At 38.4% G+C, this 18,202-nt stretch overlaps 1 protein-coding gene and 1 pseudogene across 1 annotated transcript in view; one reads left to right on the top strand and one right to left on the bottom strand.

The window, feature by feature from the left end:
• Positions 1 to 18,202, top strand: part of GRIP1 (glutamate receptor interacting protein 1) — a 193,035-nt gene that overhangs the window by 17,464 nt on the left and 157,369 nt on the right. The gene's annotated exons all lie outside the window — the stretch shown is intronic.
• LOC118009050 lies at positions 14,177 to 14,340 on the bottom strand (annotated as a pseudogene).

Genomic DNA, 18,202 nt, shown 5'->3' on the forward strand with positions numbered 1-18,202 from the left:
TTCTGGCCTAGAGAACTTGAAAAAATTCTTCTAGTTGTCCTTAACACCTCCTATAGTTGAAAAAATTGTCCACATTCTAATAAAGCATATCCAAGAACTGTTCTTTCTAGAAGCCCACATGAAGGGGGTAGTATTTATGGTGGCAAGAACTCATCCTCTGCTCTCAGAAGCAAGAGACAAAGGGAAGAAAATATTAGGAGTTTGCAAAAAAAAAAATGAAATAGCAAATATTTAAATTATATCAAGGATACAGGAAAATAAGAACATATATTGTTGGCAGGAATATAAATTTCTTAGAAGACACATTGGTAGCATCAATCAAAATGTTTAAAAATATATCCACTTTTCCCAACATTTCTGGGAATATATCCTATAGCAGTCCTCATCCTTGTGCACAAATATATAACCATAAGTTGCCTACTTATAAGATGTGGTAGTTTTTGAGAATCATCCCCATTCTATAAACGAATGCTCTGAAAAAAATATAAGTAGCCTCCCAACAACCACTGTCACCATCACTTGCTGCTTTTGAGATAGAGCATTATTAGCTTTGGAGGAGGGTGGCTCTGGGGGTAGGAAGAGACCCCTCCCAACTCTGTTGCCTTAGTGTTGAAAAGTGGGAACTGAGAGGGCTTTCAGTCAGCCATGAGTGGACAGGTGGGGTGTGGTTGAAAATGGGCAGGACTGGAAATAAAATGTGCCGGCAAATCCATAGATACAGAGATGTTCATTGCTTATTAGTGAAGTAGCAGAAACAACCTGAAGTATCTATCAGATGAGGAATGATCACACGAATCATTCTAAGAAAGATTACAAAACTTCTAAAAAGTATGATGTAGGGCGCCTGGGTGGCTCAGTTGGTTGAGCGACTGCCTTCAGCTCAGGTCATGATCCCAGGGTCCTGGGATCGAGCCCCGCATCGGGCTCCCTGCTCAGCGGGAAGCCTGCTTCTCCCTCTCCCACTCCCCCTGCTTGTGTTCCCTCTCTCGTTGTGTCTCTCTCTGTCAAATAAATAAATAAAATCTTTAAAAAATAAAAAATAAAAATAAAAAGTATGATGTAGACCTATCGGCCATGTCATGAAGAGATCTCCAAGGCATATGTGTTATATTGAAAAGAGCAAGTTACCATTGAGTTGTCTGATCCAATTTAGGTTAAATGTTAGTGTCTGAAAAGAGAATGGAAGTTTAGACACAAATTTCGACAGTGGCTTCCTCTGAGATGAGAGGAGGAATAGAGGGAGAGTGTGGAAGGGCACCCTCAACTCAGGCTTTGCTCATATACTTATGTATATTGAACCTTATACTAAAGTGGGTAATTTTTTTAAGTACTATAATGACAAGAAGGAAAACTAGTGGATTAGAGCTACCTGGCAGAGCCATATCTCAATGCGCATACCAGACCCAACCCTACAGATGGAGACGAGAAGGACACATCTCTGCCAGCTGGCATTGCGGAGTCAACAACCTTATCATACTTCTACATGTGTCAGGAAGGTGATCTGCCAGGGAGAACAACACAAAGGTGAGGTTGCCACCATTCGTGTAAGTAGGAGAAAATAGAAGATTTGAAACAAAAACGAGCAGTGGTTTCACATATTTTAAGTCCTATAGAAAAGGGGGGTCAAGGTGTTCTCCCATGATCCCAGAGGTATAACTGGAACTTGTATGTCAGAGGTCACCAACCAGCATCATCCCATTAGATCAGGGAAGCCTCTAGATGCATTTCTTTGGCCAGCAAATACCATGAGACGGTGACTGTTGCTCTTCACTCTATTGCATGCCCACACCACACCCTACGGATCAGGTGGCACACAGCCTGTTTCATTCGTTTATTACCTCTAATTAGTACCTGCATTTGGATTTTTGAGCCCTGCTATAAAGGTAAGCTGCAGGAAGTCGGATTTGGAAACACCTTACGGTAGAACTTTGTCAGAAGTACAGAAAGGCGGTATACCTCACTGGTTAAGAAGGCTCTGGAGTTCGCCTGCCCTGTTCGAATTCCAGCCCTGCCACCTACTGCTGTGGGGACTTCGGCTGGTTGCTTAAGTGTCGTGCTTTGTATCAATTTTCCCATTGTGTGAAATGGGAGCATAATGAAGTCTAAAGAAGTTAATGCATAGAGAGCATCTATATTGGTTTTCTATTGCAGTGTAACAATATTACCACAGACTTAACAGCTTAAAAATTTCTGTGGATCAGTAATCTAGGCACAGCTCCTCTGGTCTTCTTTTTAGGGTCTCACAAAGCTGCAATCAAGGTGTCAGCCAGGGCTGCAGTCTCATAAGACTTGACTGGGGAAGGATCTGCCTCCAAGTTCACACAGATTGTTGGCTGAATTCAGTTCAGAGTTTCAGTTTCTTGCTGGCTGTCAGCCAGATGTTGCCTTCAACCCCAACACAGTTGCCTGCTTCCTTAACCCCAACACGGTTGCCTGCTTCCTCAAAGCCCACCAGGGCAGGAAAGTCTCCAGCAAGATGAGCACTCCAGCCGTGTGTGCAAAATCACGTACATGTTATCACATACATCCCGGCACCTTTGCCATGTCCTGTTGGTTAGATACAAGTCATAGGTCGCACCCACATTCAAGAAAAGGAGCAACACAAGGGCTCGTGATCAGGAGGAGTTAGGGATCATAGAGGACCGCACGAGAGTCTGTCTGCCACAGCATACTAAGTCAGTCTTAGTCCATATAAGGTGTTTAATAAATGTAGTTACTACTCATTGAAACTGTCTGAAGAAGACATAGGTAGCTTTCTGAGAATATTAGTTTCTCACACTGGGTATTCAGACAGGTGCTAGATGGTGTTTATAGGCACATAGTGAAGAAAACCAAATGAAAGTAGGTCTTGAACTTTAAGGTCGTCTGTAATATAATTCAGTCACCAGACAAGGTGAAGAACTGCCCTCCTCCTTCAGAGTCTCCTCCAGCATCTTCCTGGGTTCATTGCTGCTTTTCTTCTGGCATGCTATCTTTTTCATTTTCACCTGACTTCATCTGTAAAAAAAAAGGGGGGGGCGGGGGGAGACTACAGCATCCTATATAATTTTCTCTGGGAATTCTGAGTAGCTTTGGTCCCTCTTCTATAATCAAGCTTTGGGGATGGGGTGGGGAGGAAAGAAAGAAATATATTTTACCTTCACTAAGATTTGTAGAATCCCAAGCCCTATTTTCAGCTTCTCTCAAAACTCTAAGCAGATTTGTGTATACTGCACAATAAAGGCCATATAACATTACCGGGTGTTTCCCAGAAGAGGGAGAGATGATAGATTGGATTTCTGGGTTCTCTCTAGATCTTGCGGCTGACAAACAAGGGCTTTTACCTGTCTGATTCATTCCCCAGCTCAATCACATGCCTCTCCTATTTGTAGAGAAGGCTTGGTAAACATGAACTTCTGTGTGGTAGCCCAGCTTTGGAAGGGAAAGAATAAAGCAATTCCATTGTGATAGCACAGAATTCAGAAATGTGTTTTTTATGCCTGAGAAGTTACTGATTTAAGACATATCTAGCCTTGGATGTTGATTTCATTAGTGCATCTACCAGCCCTATTTCTGCACCTAGCCTCTGAAAAATGAAGTAACTGAAGAACCTGTATGTGCCACACATGCAAACATCAAAATACACCCCGAGTCATGCCCACACTGACTCCTGACCCTGTTGCGCTGGGGAGAGTAGATGGGAATGACTGAGGCACTCCACAGCCATGCTAGTAACTAAATATTAGAAATACAATAACCATAAAGCATCCCTGTTATTTCCTTAATTTAAGCGATTTCCCAGGAGAGTGTTGAGGTGTTAATTGCTTCTGCGCTGCTTTAGTTGATAGATATGTCCTTTTTCACCTGGGTAAGAGAAGCAATTATTGTAATGCTCTCCTGGGCTTGGTGAGATATTCTTTCATGGATTTTAAAGGCGTTGGTAGGGCATTGTGCTTTTAAAAAGAAGCTGTCCTTTGCTCTGTTCATACTTGATAACATGGGTGGGTATTGTATTCAGACCACATGATGAACCTGTTAAAGGAAAGTATGTAATGGGGAAAAAAAAGAGAATAGTGATTTTTTTTTCTAGGAAAAAATCCAGATTTCAGATATAAGAAAGATATGTTTGTATGTGTATATATATATCACTGAGTTGAACAAAAATTAAAACAATAAAAAAAGAGTAAGCCTTTTTTTTTTTTTTAGATACTCAGCAGGGCATATTTCTCATGAATTTCAACACAAAGTTATTATTTTCTGGAACTGGTGTGGCCTTCCAAATGAGGATTTGACAGGTCACTAACTTAATACAAATCAGTAAATATTCTTTTATCTGCTGTGTGAAAGTGACTTTCACAATCCATTTGAACCATAATTTGTTCTGATGTTTCATATTTACATTCAAGAAGAAAAAGAAAAATAGTCTTTTTTTATTAGAATTTGGAACTTTTTTTAATAGGTTTTTTTTTTTTTTAAGATTTTATTTATTTGACAGAGAGAGAGACAGCGAGAGCAGGAACACAAGCAGGGGGAGTGGGAGAGGGAGAAGCCGCTTCCCGCTGAGCAGGGAGCCTGATGCGGGGCTCGATCCCAGGACCCTGGGATCATGACCTGAGCCGAAGGCAGCTGCCTAACGGCTAAGCCACCCAGATGCCCCTTGGAACTTTTTTTTTTTGATAAGTGCCACTTGGGCGAATTGTCAAGCCGAGAGAGCCCAAGTGAAGCAAAATGATGTACTGGAAAGAACATTGAATTTAGGATTAGAGTACCTGGTTTTAAGTTCTAGCAAATGATTTGCCTGATATAGTGTCCTTAGGCAAGTCATCTAACCTTGGAAACCTTCAGTGTTTTCATCCTTAAGATCCTGGGTTTCCATGAGAATCAAATGAGAAAATGCATGTGCCTCTCTTAAAGAAGCTCTATTCAGGTGTAAGGTGGGGTTACTAGAGGAATATCTAGGTTTTGTGGCACCTGAAGCTTTTACAATTGTGGGGGAGGCAGCTCTTCAAGAAAAGAACTCAAAAATACCTTTTTCAAATTGTACAAAACCATGTGACCATGTGAACATAATGAACCAGTTGCAAATATTTTTCAAGCAGTTGTCTCGTAATTAGCCCCGGACTAGAACCCTTACCCTTTGTTTCGCTAATTATTACTAATCATATTTGTTATGACTTTTAATTGTTTAGGACCTGTATTTCTTACTAGAATATAAATTCTTTGAGGGCAGGGGCTAAGTCTATCTTGTTTACTGCTAGATAGCAAAGTGCTGAGCATTTAGCAAATTATCAATAACTATTCAATTGAAAGATGGAGGGAGGGAGAGAGGGAGGGACAGAAAGGACTAAAACATTTCATATTCAGAGTGAAACTACAAAATAGTTGGGTAAGGTTGTGTTCCCTACGGTGATGGAAGTACTAATACAGAGGACTGAACAGAGAGGAGATCTCAATGACTCCGGTTTGTCTGTGCATTCCCTGCTGCTCACCCTAATGGGAAACTTTTACTTTGGGACAAGAATATAGTTTTTTCCCATGTGGGGCAGAAGAAGAGTCGGACCAGGAGAGGGGCTAGGAGAGAAGTCTCCTGTCCTTATCACGGCGGGGGGGGGGGGGGGCAGGAGTCAAAGGTAGAATGTGGGAGCTGTCCTTGATGTGGGCAGCACAGCCTCCTCCTGTTCTGAATTCCAGTGAGGTCTCAAGAGGGTTCCAATAAAACTCAAACTCACTGCAGCCTGCTGCCCGGCTTCTCCGTGGAGAGTTGACATGGTTCCCTTGATGCCTTGCCTTTTGGTTGTCTGCAGTGAGGACACTATTAGTTTTCCATCTGTTCCTTTATTTGAAACGGATCAAGTCTCATAAAACAAGAGAAAGTCAAATAAATGCCTATGACATCTCCCACAACATGAGAGGGACTAGTTCACTGCCTTACTGTTACTCTGGTGGCTTGGAGTCTGCCTGGGGATGGCCTTATTTTTCAGCTCTTTTCTCGGTAGCATTTCATTACATTCTTGTGTCCGTTGTTTAGCAATTACTTTGTGATGAGTCTGAACATCTATAGCATTCAGTTATATGAGGATGCAGTTTTCATGTACCCAAAACAGGTACAAAGTTCTGCATAACAAACTAATTTTTAAATTTCAGTTTCCTAATCTGTAAAATGGGAGTGTTATCCTCTTCACAGAGTTGTTCTAAAGGTTAAATATGATCGTGGATGTGAGAACATTTTGAAAAGTATTAACTGCTCTAAAAAAGGATGAATAATCTTCAAAGGTATCAGAATATTACCTTATTTTAATTTCTCTATTCAGTCAGGCCGTCTACCTCCATGATGGACTCATGGGTACTTAGGTATCCATGGAAGGAGGAAGCCAAGCAAGCAGAGCTCTCAGTCCACTTTGCCCTGATTATTTAAGAAGTCTGATTTCTTACTGAAGTTTATCATCCACCCATTTCCTTTTCACACGAATAAGACCCCAAGCATTGTCCTTCCAGTTATCTTTGAAGAAGCAGTGGTGCCTGAGCAGCAGTTAGCCCTCCATCCTGGGAACTAGCTAAACTGCTTAACCCCCTGATGACTAGCTTCACCTGACATCTGTCTGTCCCAGTGTCTTCCTTCCCTCCCAGAGTGCTTCTTTCTTATCACCCCTTGGCTGAACAAGACCTATCTCTCATCCCTTTTGTTCAACTGGACTCCCAGACCAGACCATTGGATCATTCTAATCCAATCCTACACAGTAGCTCTGGCTTTTTCTATCTAAATAGTTCTTCAACTTCAAACACTGGCCAAAAGGATATCCAGAAAGACATGCAAAAACCCAACAATATCTCATTAATCTGTCAAGCAATTTTTGATACCTCTATTTCTCCAATTATAAGATGGAAATGATAGTAATACCACAAGTAAATCACCTAAAGGATGAACTTAAACCTCTACCTACACATCTATAGGCTGCAGGAGACTTTCCCAGGACCACAGGTTGAACTGTTACTCTTCAGGCTCCCCGGCCATGCTGCGGACCAAACACACTTATTTGAAATTATTAGTATAAACATCTGTCCCTTAGACATGTAGAATGTGAGCTGCAAAAGGTAGAGGCAGTGATTATTGGTCGTTTAAATGCTAGAGCTCAAAAATATTTTTGAACCAAAATGGTCCACAGGTAGCTGTAAGAATGCAGTTAACTTCTCTAGGAAACCATTGAAGATCAAAATAATTTCAAAATTAGCTGTGCCAATTGTTTAAGATTAACTTGTAGAATCTAGTTTTCAATTGTGTCAACAACTTTGAAAATGTGATTATAACCACCTACAAGTGAAAAGTCACAGATGGAGAGTTTTCCCAAAGAAAAATTGTCTGGGGCTCTTTTTTTTTTTTTAATTTAAAAAAAATTTTTTTTTTTAAGATTTTATTTATTTGTGAGAGAGACAATGAGAGACAGAGAGCATGAGAGGGAGGAGGGTCAGAGAGAGAAGCAGACTCCCCGCCGAGCAGGGAGCCCGATGCGGGACTCGATCCTGGGACTCCAGGATCATGACCTGAGCCGAAGGCAGTCGCTCAACCAACTGAGCCACCCAGGCGCCCTGTCTGGGGCTCTTAAGACAAGTGTAATCACTGGATTCTCTGCATAGTGCCTTTTGCTGGTCCTTATGGATTTTCAGATATAAATATCTACAACACAGGCCATCCTGTTCAGGAAGAGGGGAAGTTTCACTGAGGTGAGTCACTTCCTGTTTCTGATATCTTGGATATGGTTTCATTTTGATTATTAAATGACCACATAGGAACATATGAATGATAGGTTTGGGCATTATTTGCTATTTCATGACCCCTACCTGATATGTGAACAGATTATAAAATATCAGCCTAGCAGCAGATGTTCTTTGATTTTCACATTGCTCAAATCTGATGTGACTTAAGATCCTCATGGTTTCTTAAGTACAGGGATCTGGTCAAGAGTGCCCATGAATTCCCCTGAAATTATATACAAAACTCTGGGGAGGGAGCCCTTGGCTATCACTAGATTCTCAAAGGAATATATGACTCAACAAATGGTTAAATACCACTGCTAATTGTTTTGTCTTCTATTCATAACAATCAAAAACAGTAGAAGATTGGTAATCTGCATACCTGGAATATTTTAAGATCCTAGTAATAATAATAATAATAATAATAATACTATGACTAACATTTATATTGAATACTTAATATGTGAAAGGTGCTATAATAAATACAATAATAATTAATATATATTAATGTAATAAATATATATTATATCATGTGCCACAATATGTGGCATATTGTGCTATATGTGGCAACATGTGCTATAATAAATATAATAATAAATATATATTAATATAATAAATATATATTATACCATGTGCCACATACTATATATGTGGCAGGTACTATAATAAGGTAACTTAATAAATTCCTTACAAGAATTTTATCAGTTAATTTTCATAAGACACTAAGGGTAGGTACTCTTATTACCCCTATTTTGGAGATAAGGAAACTAAGACCCAGAAAAATTAAATAATTTGTTAATAAGTTGTGACACTGGAAAACTTAATACCAAATTTTGACAATTAAATCATTGTTTTTGCCCACAGTGAATATCATACTCAATGGGGAAAAACTGAGAGCTTTTCCCCTAAGGTCAGGAACATGGCAGGGATGTCCACTATCACCACTGCTATTCAATATAGTATTAGAAGTCCTAGCCTCAGCAATCAGACAACAAAAAGAAGTAAAAGGCATCCAAATCAGCAAAGAAGAAGTCAAACTCTCACTCTTTGCAGATGATATGATACTTCATGTGAAAAACCCAAAAGACTCCACCCCAAAACTGCTAGAACTCATACAGGAATTCAGTAAAGTGGCAGGATATAAAATCAATGCACAGAAATCAGTTGCATTTCTGTACACCAACAACAAAACAGAAGAAAGAGAAATTAGGAGTCGATCCCATTTACAATTGCACCCAAAACCATAAGATACCTAGGAATAAATCTAACCAAAGAGGCAAAGAATCTGTACTCAGAAAACTATAGAAGACTCATGAAAGAAATTGAGGAAAACACAAAGAAATGGAAAAATGTTCCATGTCCATGGATTGGAAGAATAAATATTGTGAAAATGTCTATGCTACCTAGAGCAATCTACACATTTAATGCAATCCCTATAAAAATACCATCAACTTTTTTCAAAGAAATGGAACAAATAATCCTAAAATTTGTATGGAACCAGAAAAGACCCCGAATAGCCAGAGGAATGTTGAAAAAGAAAAGCAAAGCTGGCGGCATCACAATTCCAGACTTCAAGCTCTATTACAAAGCTGTAATCATCAAGACAATATGGTACTGGCACAAAAACAGACACATAGATCAATGGAACAGAATAGAGAGCCCAGAAATGCACCCTCAACTCTATGGACAACTAATCTTTGACAAAGCAGGAAAGAATGTCCAATGGTAAAAAGACAGTCTCTTCAACAAATGGTGTTGGGAAAATTGGACAGCCACATGCAGAAGAATGAAACTGGACCATTTCCTTATACCACACACAAAAATAGACTCCAAATGGTTGAAAGACCTAAATGTGAGACAGGAGTCCATCAAAATCCTAAAGGAGAACACAGGCAGCAACCTCTTTGACCTCAGCCGCAGCAACTTCTTCCTAGAAACATCGCCAAAGGCAAGGGAAGCAAGGGCAAAAATGAACTATTAGGACTTCATCAAGATAAAAAGCTTTTGCACAGCAAAGGAAACAGTCAACAAAACCAAAAGACAACTGACAGAATGGGAGAAGATATTTGCAAATGACATATCAGATAAAGGGCTAGTATTCAAAATCTATAAAGACCTTATCAAACTCAACACCCAAAGAACAACAAATCCAATCAAGAAGTGGGCAGAAGACATGAACAGACATTTCTGCAAAGAAGACATCCAAATGTCCAACAGACACACGAAAAAGTGCTCAACATCACTTGGCATCAGGGAAATCAAATCAAAACCTCAATGAGATACCACCTCACACCAGTCAGAATGGCTAAAATTAACAAGTCAAGAAACAACAGATGTTGGCGGGGATGCGGAGAAAGGGGAACCCTCCTACACTATTGGTGGGAATGTGCAAACACTCTGGAAAACAGTATGGAGGTTCCTCAAAAAGTTGAAAATAGAGCTATCCTACTACCCAGCAATTGCACTCCTGGGTATTTATCCCAAAGATATAAATGTAGTGATCCAAAGGGGCACATGCACCCCATTGTTTATAGCAGCAATGTCCACAATAGCCAAACTATGGAAAGAGCCAAGATGTCCATCAACAGATGAATGGATAAAGAAGATGTATATATATACAATGGAATATTATGCAGCCATCAAAAAGAAAATGAAATCTTGCCATTTGCAATGACGTGGATGGAACTAGAGGGTATTATGCTAAGCGAAATAAGTCAATCAGAGAAAGATAAGTATCATATGGTCTCACTGATATGAGGATTTTGAGAAACAAGACAGAGGATCATAGGGGAAGGGAGGGAAAAATGAAACAAGACAAAACCGAGAGGGAGACAAACCAAAAGAGACTCTTAATCTCAGGAAACAAACTGAAGGTTGCTGGAGTGGAGAGGGGTGGGAGGGATGGGGTGGCTGGGTGATAAACATTGAGGAGGGTATGTACTATGGTGAGCGCTATGAATTGTGTAAGACTAATGAATCACAGACCTGTACTCCTGAAATAAATAATACATTATATGTTAATAAAATTTTTTTAAATCATTGTTTTTGAAAAAGTGGGAAACTGAAAGAATTGTAGTTTTGCCATGTTTTAAAATCAGTGATACTTTTTCTCGATGCTTTAAGAGACATACCGTATCTGAATCAGCACTAGAATCCACATCTCAGCTTTATCTATTTCTAAATCCTGATCTATTTATCACATACTTTCAGGGGGCTCAGGTTTTTATATTCGGTACTGCATATTTATGTATTCCCTTTCTCTTGAGGTGCTCTAAGAAACATATGGATATTAATCCAGCCATCCCTATCACTGTGTAAGATAAATACCAATCATAATTTTGTTTCACATGAATATTTGTGCTGGGTAATATTTATGTGCTGTACATCCCTGCCACTAATCTAACTTACTACGCTCAGATTCCCAGGAGATGAGAGAAGTTCAGGTACATCCTTCATGTCACTACACAAAGGTGGAAAGTGCCAGAAGACCTTTCTCTGCAGGTCTGGGTGGCAAGAACTAAGACTGAAAATACAGCCATTCATCACAGAAACCCAGCTTTGATCCCAGCAGCTTTGCTGAACCAGGGGTTGTTAGGAGGAACTTGAAGTGAGTATTGGAAAAAGCATCTGCTTATTTCCTGAGGGGGATAAACTTCCTAGTGGCACCACTAAAAGTAATATACAGATAAAACTGTAATGTAAGCAATAATATTCTCTCCAAAAGTAATACACAGATCCAGCTATAGTTTTCTGGTGTGGGCCTCAGTCCCCCTCACTAAAGAAATGGTAAAAATAATAATAATGATGATGATGATCAACCAAGTAAGCTTAGGGAAATAACCCTGTCTACTGCTATTCAAATTCTGCTCCTTTATCATTTTTGCTTCTGCACCATCCAACAATAATTCTGTTCACTGCAAGCCAATGCTCATCGCCTAGTTGTAATTCCCTCTGTTGGGACTGATGTGCTCATTCATTCAGCAGTTACCAGGAATACCTACTAATATGCCAGGTACCATTCTAGGCACTAGAGATGCAGAGGGGGGAAAAAACACTATCACTAGTGTTGGGAAATTTGTGACTTATACTGTAGAGTTTTCAATAGTATTTCCATTTCACTGTTTGTGATATCTTTTTAAAAATCTATGTAGTTAATGGAACTTCAAGAAGTAAAGAGTTTCACCAATGCTTCTTTTGCTGTATGTGCCTATGGTGGTTGCTTTTAAAATGTACTTTCTCTTTTTATGTTATGGCTATAGGGTGAGGGTCTTACAGACCACTTACTTTGTTTAAGGTATGATGAAAACTATCCTAGCACTAGGTTTCTCCTCTGGTATTTAAATCACATTTTGCTTCTCTCTATATGATATTATATCATGTGACTGCCCCCTCTCCACTGAAGCACAACAACACAAACTTACTCTCATTTTCCAGATTCCCTTTCTTAGTGACAGACATCTGTATCCCCCAATCAAACGAATTTGAATCCTTGAGGTCCTCTTGCCCCTCACAGTTCCTCACTCCCCACACACTGATTTGTCTCTAACTCAGGGCAGTTCTTCCTCAATACATCTGGAATCCATATCATCCATATAGCTATTGATGGATTTCAGTCTCTCACATGTTGCCCACCTATCCCTAAAAACCCACCCTACCCTTATTGCTTTGGCATCTGTCTACATTCTAGTTCTTAGCCTCCCTTACAGTTAGGTGTGGACATGGAATGAGTTCTTGCCACTGGAATGTGAACGGAAGCAGGCCAGAGTGGCTTTTAAGAAAATTCTTTTACCCCTTCCCCCAGATGAATGAAGACAGGTTAAAGTCTTAGGGCAGAAGTTTCCAAACTTTCTCAGTAATTTTTTTACAGGAGCTCTAGGTCAAATGAAATATCAATAGTTCCATTTATTAAGTAGCTAAGTCCAAACAACTTAGTACATATTGTATCCTAACCACTTACTAGCAATTTGAAAAAAAATAATAACATATAAATTGAAAGAATCAGAAGTACTTAGTAATGGTATGTGTGTGTTTGCTGGGCACTGCACAACTTTCTCAAACTTTCAAATCAAATTAAACATTGACAGCCTTATTTCCTGTTCCACATTTATTTTCACATGGAACTCCCTTTTGGTAAAACTCAAAACTGAACTTCGGAAGGATAGGACATCAACAAAAGCAATGTAGTATTATCCAATGTTGAGTAAAACTACTTCCAGCTAGTAGGTGGTGTTGTGTCCAAAAGATATCAAGAATGGCTCTATGTTCCTCAAAAATTTAAAATAGTCCATGGTGGTCCTGTGAGTTCATTAGGGAACTTTGAGGCATCTTAGTGCATAGTTTAGAAACCAGAGCCCTAGAAGATGACAGAGTCATAAAATGGAACAAAGCATAGATTCCTGAACCATTATGTGGAGAAGAGCTGGATGCTGATCAGGAACACTCACCTTGGAGTTGTATATGAGCAGAATAAACTTCTGTTGTGGTTGAGCAAATTATTCATTTTTTTATTTGTTGTCACAACAAAGTCTATCTTATATTATTTTACTGCAGCGGCTTGTAATGGTTCTCCTTGACCCAAGTCTAATAACTTTCTCCCCAACACTTCATGCCATCATTACCAAGTCCACTGCTTTACACTAATAACGGGCTTACCTTTCCTAAAACTTAAATCTGAGTACTTCCTTTCTTTGCTTCCCAGTCTGTTTTCTACCAACCTTTCCTCATGCACCAAACTCTAAATCAATCTTTCTTGACTACATGTTAGAATCACCTGGAGAGCTTTAAAAAAATACCTATGCCCAGTTCCCCACCTGCAAGGATTTTCATCTAATTGAAATGGACCAATTCCTTGAAAAGCACAAACTACCACAACTCACCACAATGTGACATAGTTAATGTATATAGTCCTGTAACTATTAAGGAAATTGAATTTGTGATTTAAAACCTCCAAAAGAGAAAAAGTTCAGATTCAAATGGCTTCATTGAAAAATTACATCAAATGTTTAAAAAGAATAAACACCAATTCTGTATAATCTCTTCCAGAAAATAGAAAAGGAAGGAATGTATTCTCCAATTCATGTTATGAAGCTAGTATTATTACCCTGATACCAAAACCAAAGATAGTACAGAAAGAAACTGCACACTATATCCCTCATGAATATAGATGCAAAGAAAATCCTTATCAAAATATTAGCAATAGAATCCATCAATGTATAAAAATAATTATATATAATGAACAAGGGGGATTTATTTCACGGTTGCAAGATTGGTTTAATTTTAGAAAACCAGTGTAAGCCACTACATTATCACTTGAAAGAAGAAAAATCACATAATCACATCAACTAATCACTGCAAAAAATTTGACAATATTCATACTCATCATGATAAAAACTCTCAGAAAAATAGAAGTAGAGGGGAACTTCCTCATCTTGATGAAGAGTATCTACAGAACCCTACAGCTAACACAATACTTAATGTCTTTCCCCTAAGATAGGGAAGAAGGCAAGGCTACCCACTCTCACCACTCATTCAACATTGTGCTGGAATTTCAATTAGCAATAATCGCGCCTCGGATAAACCTCATTGGCTATGATACTGCCACTGCGCAAAGCTGTGTGCTGGAATTTCTAACTCATGCTTTAGGCTAGGAAGGAAAATAAAAGGCATACAGACTGGAAACAAATAAAACTGTCCTTTTTTGCTGATGACATGCTGGTCTACATAGAAAACTCTAAGGAATCCACAAAAAAAAACAAAAACAAAACAACAAAACAAAACCTCCTTGAACTATTAAGTGAGTTCAGCAAGGCCACAAGATACAAAATAAATATACAAAAATCAATTGTATATGTATATACTAGCAATGAATGTATGTACATCAAAATTAATAACATAATAGCCCAGTGATGGGTATCAAGGAGGGCACGTACTGCATGGAGCACTGGGTGTTATACGAAAACAATGAATCATGGAACACTACATCAAAAACTAATGATGGTGACTAACATAACATAATAAAATTAAATTGAATTTAAAAAATAGTTAATAACATAATACCATTTGCAGTTGTTTCCCCCAAAATGAAATATTTAGGTGTAAAACTAATAAAGCATGTATAGGACTTGTATGCTGAAAACTACGTGGTGCTGATGAATGAATCAAAGAAGGTCTGTGTAACTGGAGAGACATAACATGTTCATGGATTTGAAGACTCAACATAGTAAAGATGTCTATTCTTTCCAAATTGGCATACAGTCTTAATGCAGGTCCTATAAAAATCCCAGGAAAAGCTTTTGTAGATAAAGACAATAATATTCCAAAATGTATATGGAAAGGCAAAGAATAATTGAAATAATTTTTTTTTAAAAGATTTTATTTATTTATTCATGAGAGACAGAGAGAGAGAGAGAGACAGAGGCAGAGGGAGAAGCAGGCTCCCCGCGGAGCAGGGCCCGATGCGGGACTCGATCCAGGGACTCCAGGATCATGACCTGAGCCGAAGGCAGTCGCTTAACCAACTGAGCCACCCAGGCGCCCGAAATAATTTTTTAAAAAAAACAATAAAGAGGGAGGAATCAGCCCACCCAATGTCAAGACTTGTTATGTAGATACAGTAATAAGAACTGTGTGGTATCTGTGGAGGGATAAATACATCAGTGGAACAAAATAAAGAATAAATAATCTGGAAATTGACAAACATAGTGCATATTGTATCCTAACCACTTACTAGCAATTCGAAAAAAAAATAATAAAATAACACACATAAATTGAAAGAATCAGAAGTACTTAGAAATGGTATATAAAATAATTGATTTTTGAAAAGGTGCAAAAGCAATTCATGGAGAAAAGATAGCTTATTCAACAAATGGTATTGGAGCAATTGGTCATCTATAGACCTTTGCCCTCAAAAAATATATGAATTTTTTACTAAGTCTTACACTTTATATAAAATTTAACTCAAAATGGATCATGGACTTAAATGTAAACCAAAATATAGAACTTTAGAAACTATAGAAGAAAGTTAAGAGAAAATTTTCAGAATCTAGGGCTCAGAGTTCTTAGACTTGACAACAGCATGACCCATAAAAGGAAAAATTGACTAGTTAGACTTCATCAAAATTAAAAAATATTTGTTTTGCAGAAGACCTTGTTAAAAGAATGAGAAGAAAATCTACAGACTGGGAGAAAATATTTGCAAACGTCATAATCAACAAGGGATTAGTATCTCAAATGTATAAGCAGTTCTCAAAACTCAATGGTGAAAAAGCTTGCAAGCTAAAGAAAATAGGCAAAAGACATAAAGAGACATTTCACCAAAGAGGATACGCAGATGGCAAATAAGTACACACACAAAAAAATGTTCAACATTTCCCATTAGGGAAATGACTCAAGTTATGCAAAAATTAAAACCATAATTAGCTATTACTAACATACCTATCAGTATGGCTAACATCAAGTACTGGACAGGATGTAGAAGAACTAAATCATTCATACACTGCTGGTGGGGATATAAAATGGTTTGGCTATCTTGGAAAACAATTTATCAATTTATTAGAAAATTAAATATGAGGGGGGGGAAATCAGAGGGGGAGATGAACCATGAGAGACTATGGACTCTGGAAAACAAACTGAGGGTTTCAGAGGGGAAAGGGGTGGAGGGATGGGTTAGCCCCGTGATGGGAATATATTGCAATGAGCACTGGGTGTTATACGCAAATAACGAATCATGGAACACTACATCAAAAACTAATGAAGTACTGTATGGTGACTAACATAACAGAATTAAAATTAATTAATTAATTAATTAATTAATTAATTTAAAAAAGAAAAGTAAATATGGAACTATCATATGACCCAGCACTTGTACTCCTGGACAGTTATTCCAGAGAAATGAATAATTATGTTCACACAAAAACCTGTGCATGAATGTTTATAGTAGCTTTATTCATAATAGTCCCAAACAAGAAACAACCAACACATGTTTCAACAGGTAAATGGGTAAGCAGACTGTGGTATATCTATGCCATGGACTACTACTCAGCAATAAAAAGAAACAAACTATTTCTACAGTATAGAAAATTATACGGAATGTAAAAAGTCAACCACAAAGGTTTCACACTGTATGATTCAATTTATTTAACATTCTTTAAATGAGAAAGTTATAAGCATAGAGAATAGGTTAGGGTTTGCCAGGGGTTAAGGAAGGTGTCAGGGGAGGAGAGAAGCAGGTGTGGCTATAAAGGGTAATATGAGGGAATTTGTTATATTGTATCTTGACAGCAACAATGTCAATATCCTGCTTGTGATATTGTATTACAGTTTCACATGATGTTACCACAGGGGAAAACAAGATAAAGGGTATACAGGATCTCTCTATAATATTTCCTAGAACTGCATGAGAATCTACAATTATCTCAAAATTAAAAGTTTAATTTTAAAAATTCCCCTCAGGGGGTATTCTGATGGTTTGTTCTGGGATGGGCCCCAGGCATTGGTATTTGAAAAGCTCCCAGGTGATTCTAACATGCAGCCAGATTGACAAAGTGCAAATTGAACTGATGGATATCCTCTCCCCAGAACCCATGTAATCACCTACCATTTACTGTTACTGTGCCTCTAACACTTTCCCTTCTCCATTCACTGCACTGAGGCTGTCTTCAAGATAGCTCAGGGATAACTCTTCCAAGGAGCCATCCAGAGCACTACTTGTCCAGTTTGATTAAGGGTCTTCCCAGGTTGTACCATGACAGTCCTTTATCTACTTTTATCATAGCCCTTATTACCCTTTGTTATCATCCCTTTTTGTCTCTCTCCCTACTTTCAGCAACTATTGGAATTGTCTGCTTTGTGATTCCCTGTTAATTTAGTCCCTGAATTTTAGGGACCTGCCAAAAATTAGAGTTAACTGTCCTTTTTTTGGTCTAAGCCTAATTATATATATATATTTTTTTAAATAAGCCATGAAGCAAGAATGTCCAGACACCAGGAGTTTTACAGAACAAAATATGATTCTTATGCCATACCTTTATTTTTGCAAATCAGTATTACAAAACACTAAGATGGTCTAATAATGGGTCCTGAATGTCCTATGTCTGTGCTACTTCTTTTCTTTTTTTTCTTTTCTCCCTTCCTCCCCCTTTCTCTCTTCTTTCTTCCTTCTTCCCTTCCTTTCTTTCTTTCTGTTGTTCGTTCTTTCATTCTTTCTTTCTTTTTCTCCTTTGGTAAAGCCAAGAAGATCCAGACTCTGACCAGTGTCTGGAAGGCAGACACAAAGGCTTTGCCAGACTTCCCACTCCAGGCTCATGGTTCCAGTGCATCTGGGGAGATATAATTAGTAGCGTAACATCCAGTCATGACTCCAATACCTCATTCAGGTTGGCATCATGGACAGGCTCTCTATATTCTTTCATAGCATCAAAGGTATACTTTGGGACCACAGTTTTTCACAGAATCTTTGCAAGGATGCATGTTCCAT

This window comes from Mirounga leonina, unplaced genomic scaffold (genome assembly GCF_011800145.1).
Source record: "Mirounga leonina isolate KUSES-001 unplaced genomic scaffold, KU_Mleo_1.0 Mir_126, whole genome shotgun sequence".
Classification (NCBI taxonomy): domain Eukaryota; kingdom Metazoa; phylum Chordata; class Mammalia; order Carnivora; family Phocidae; genus Mirounga; species Mirounga leonina.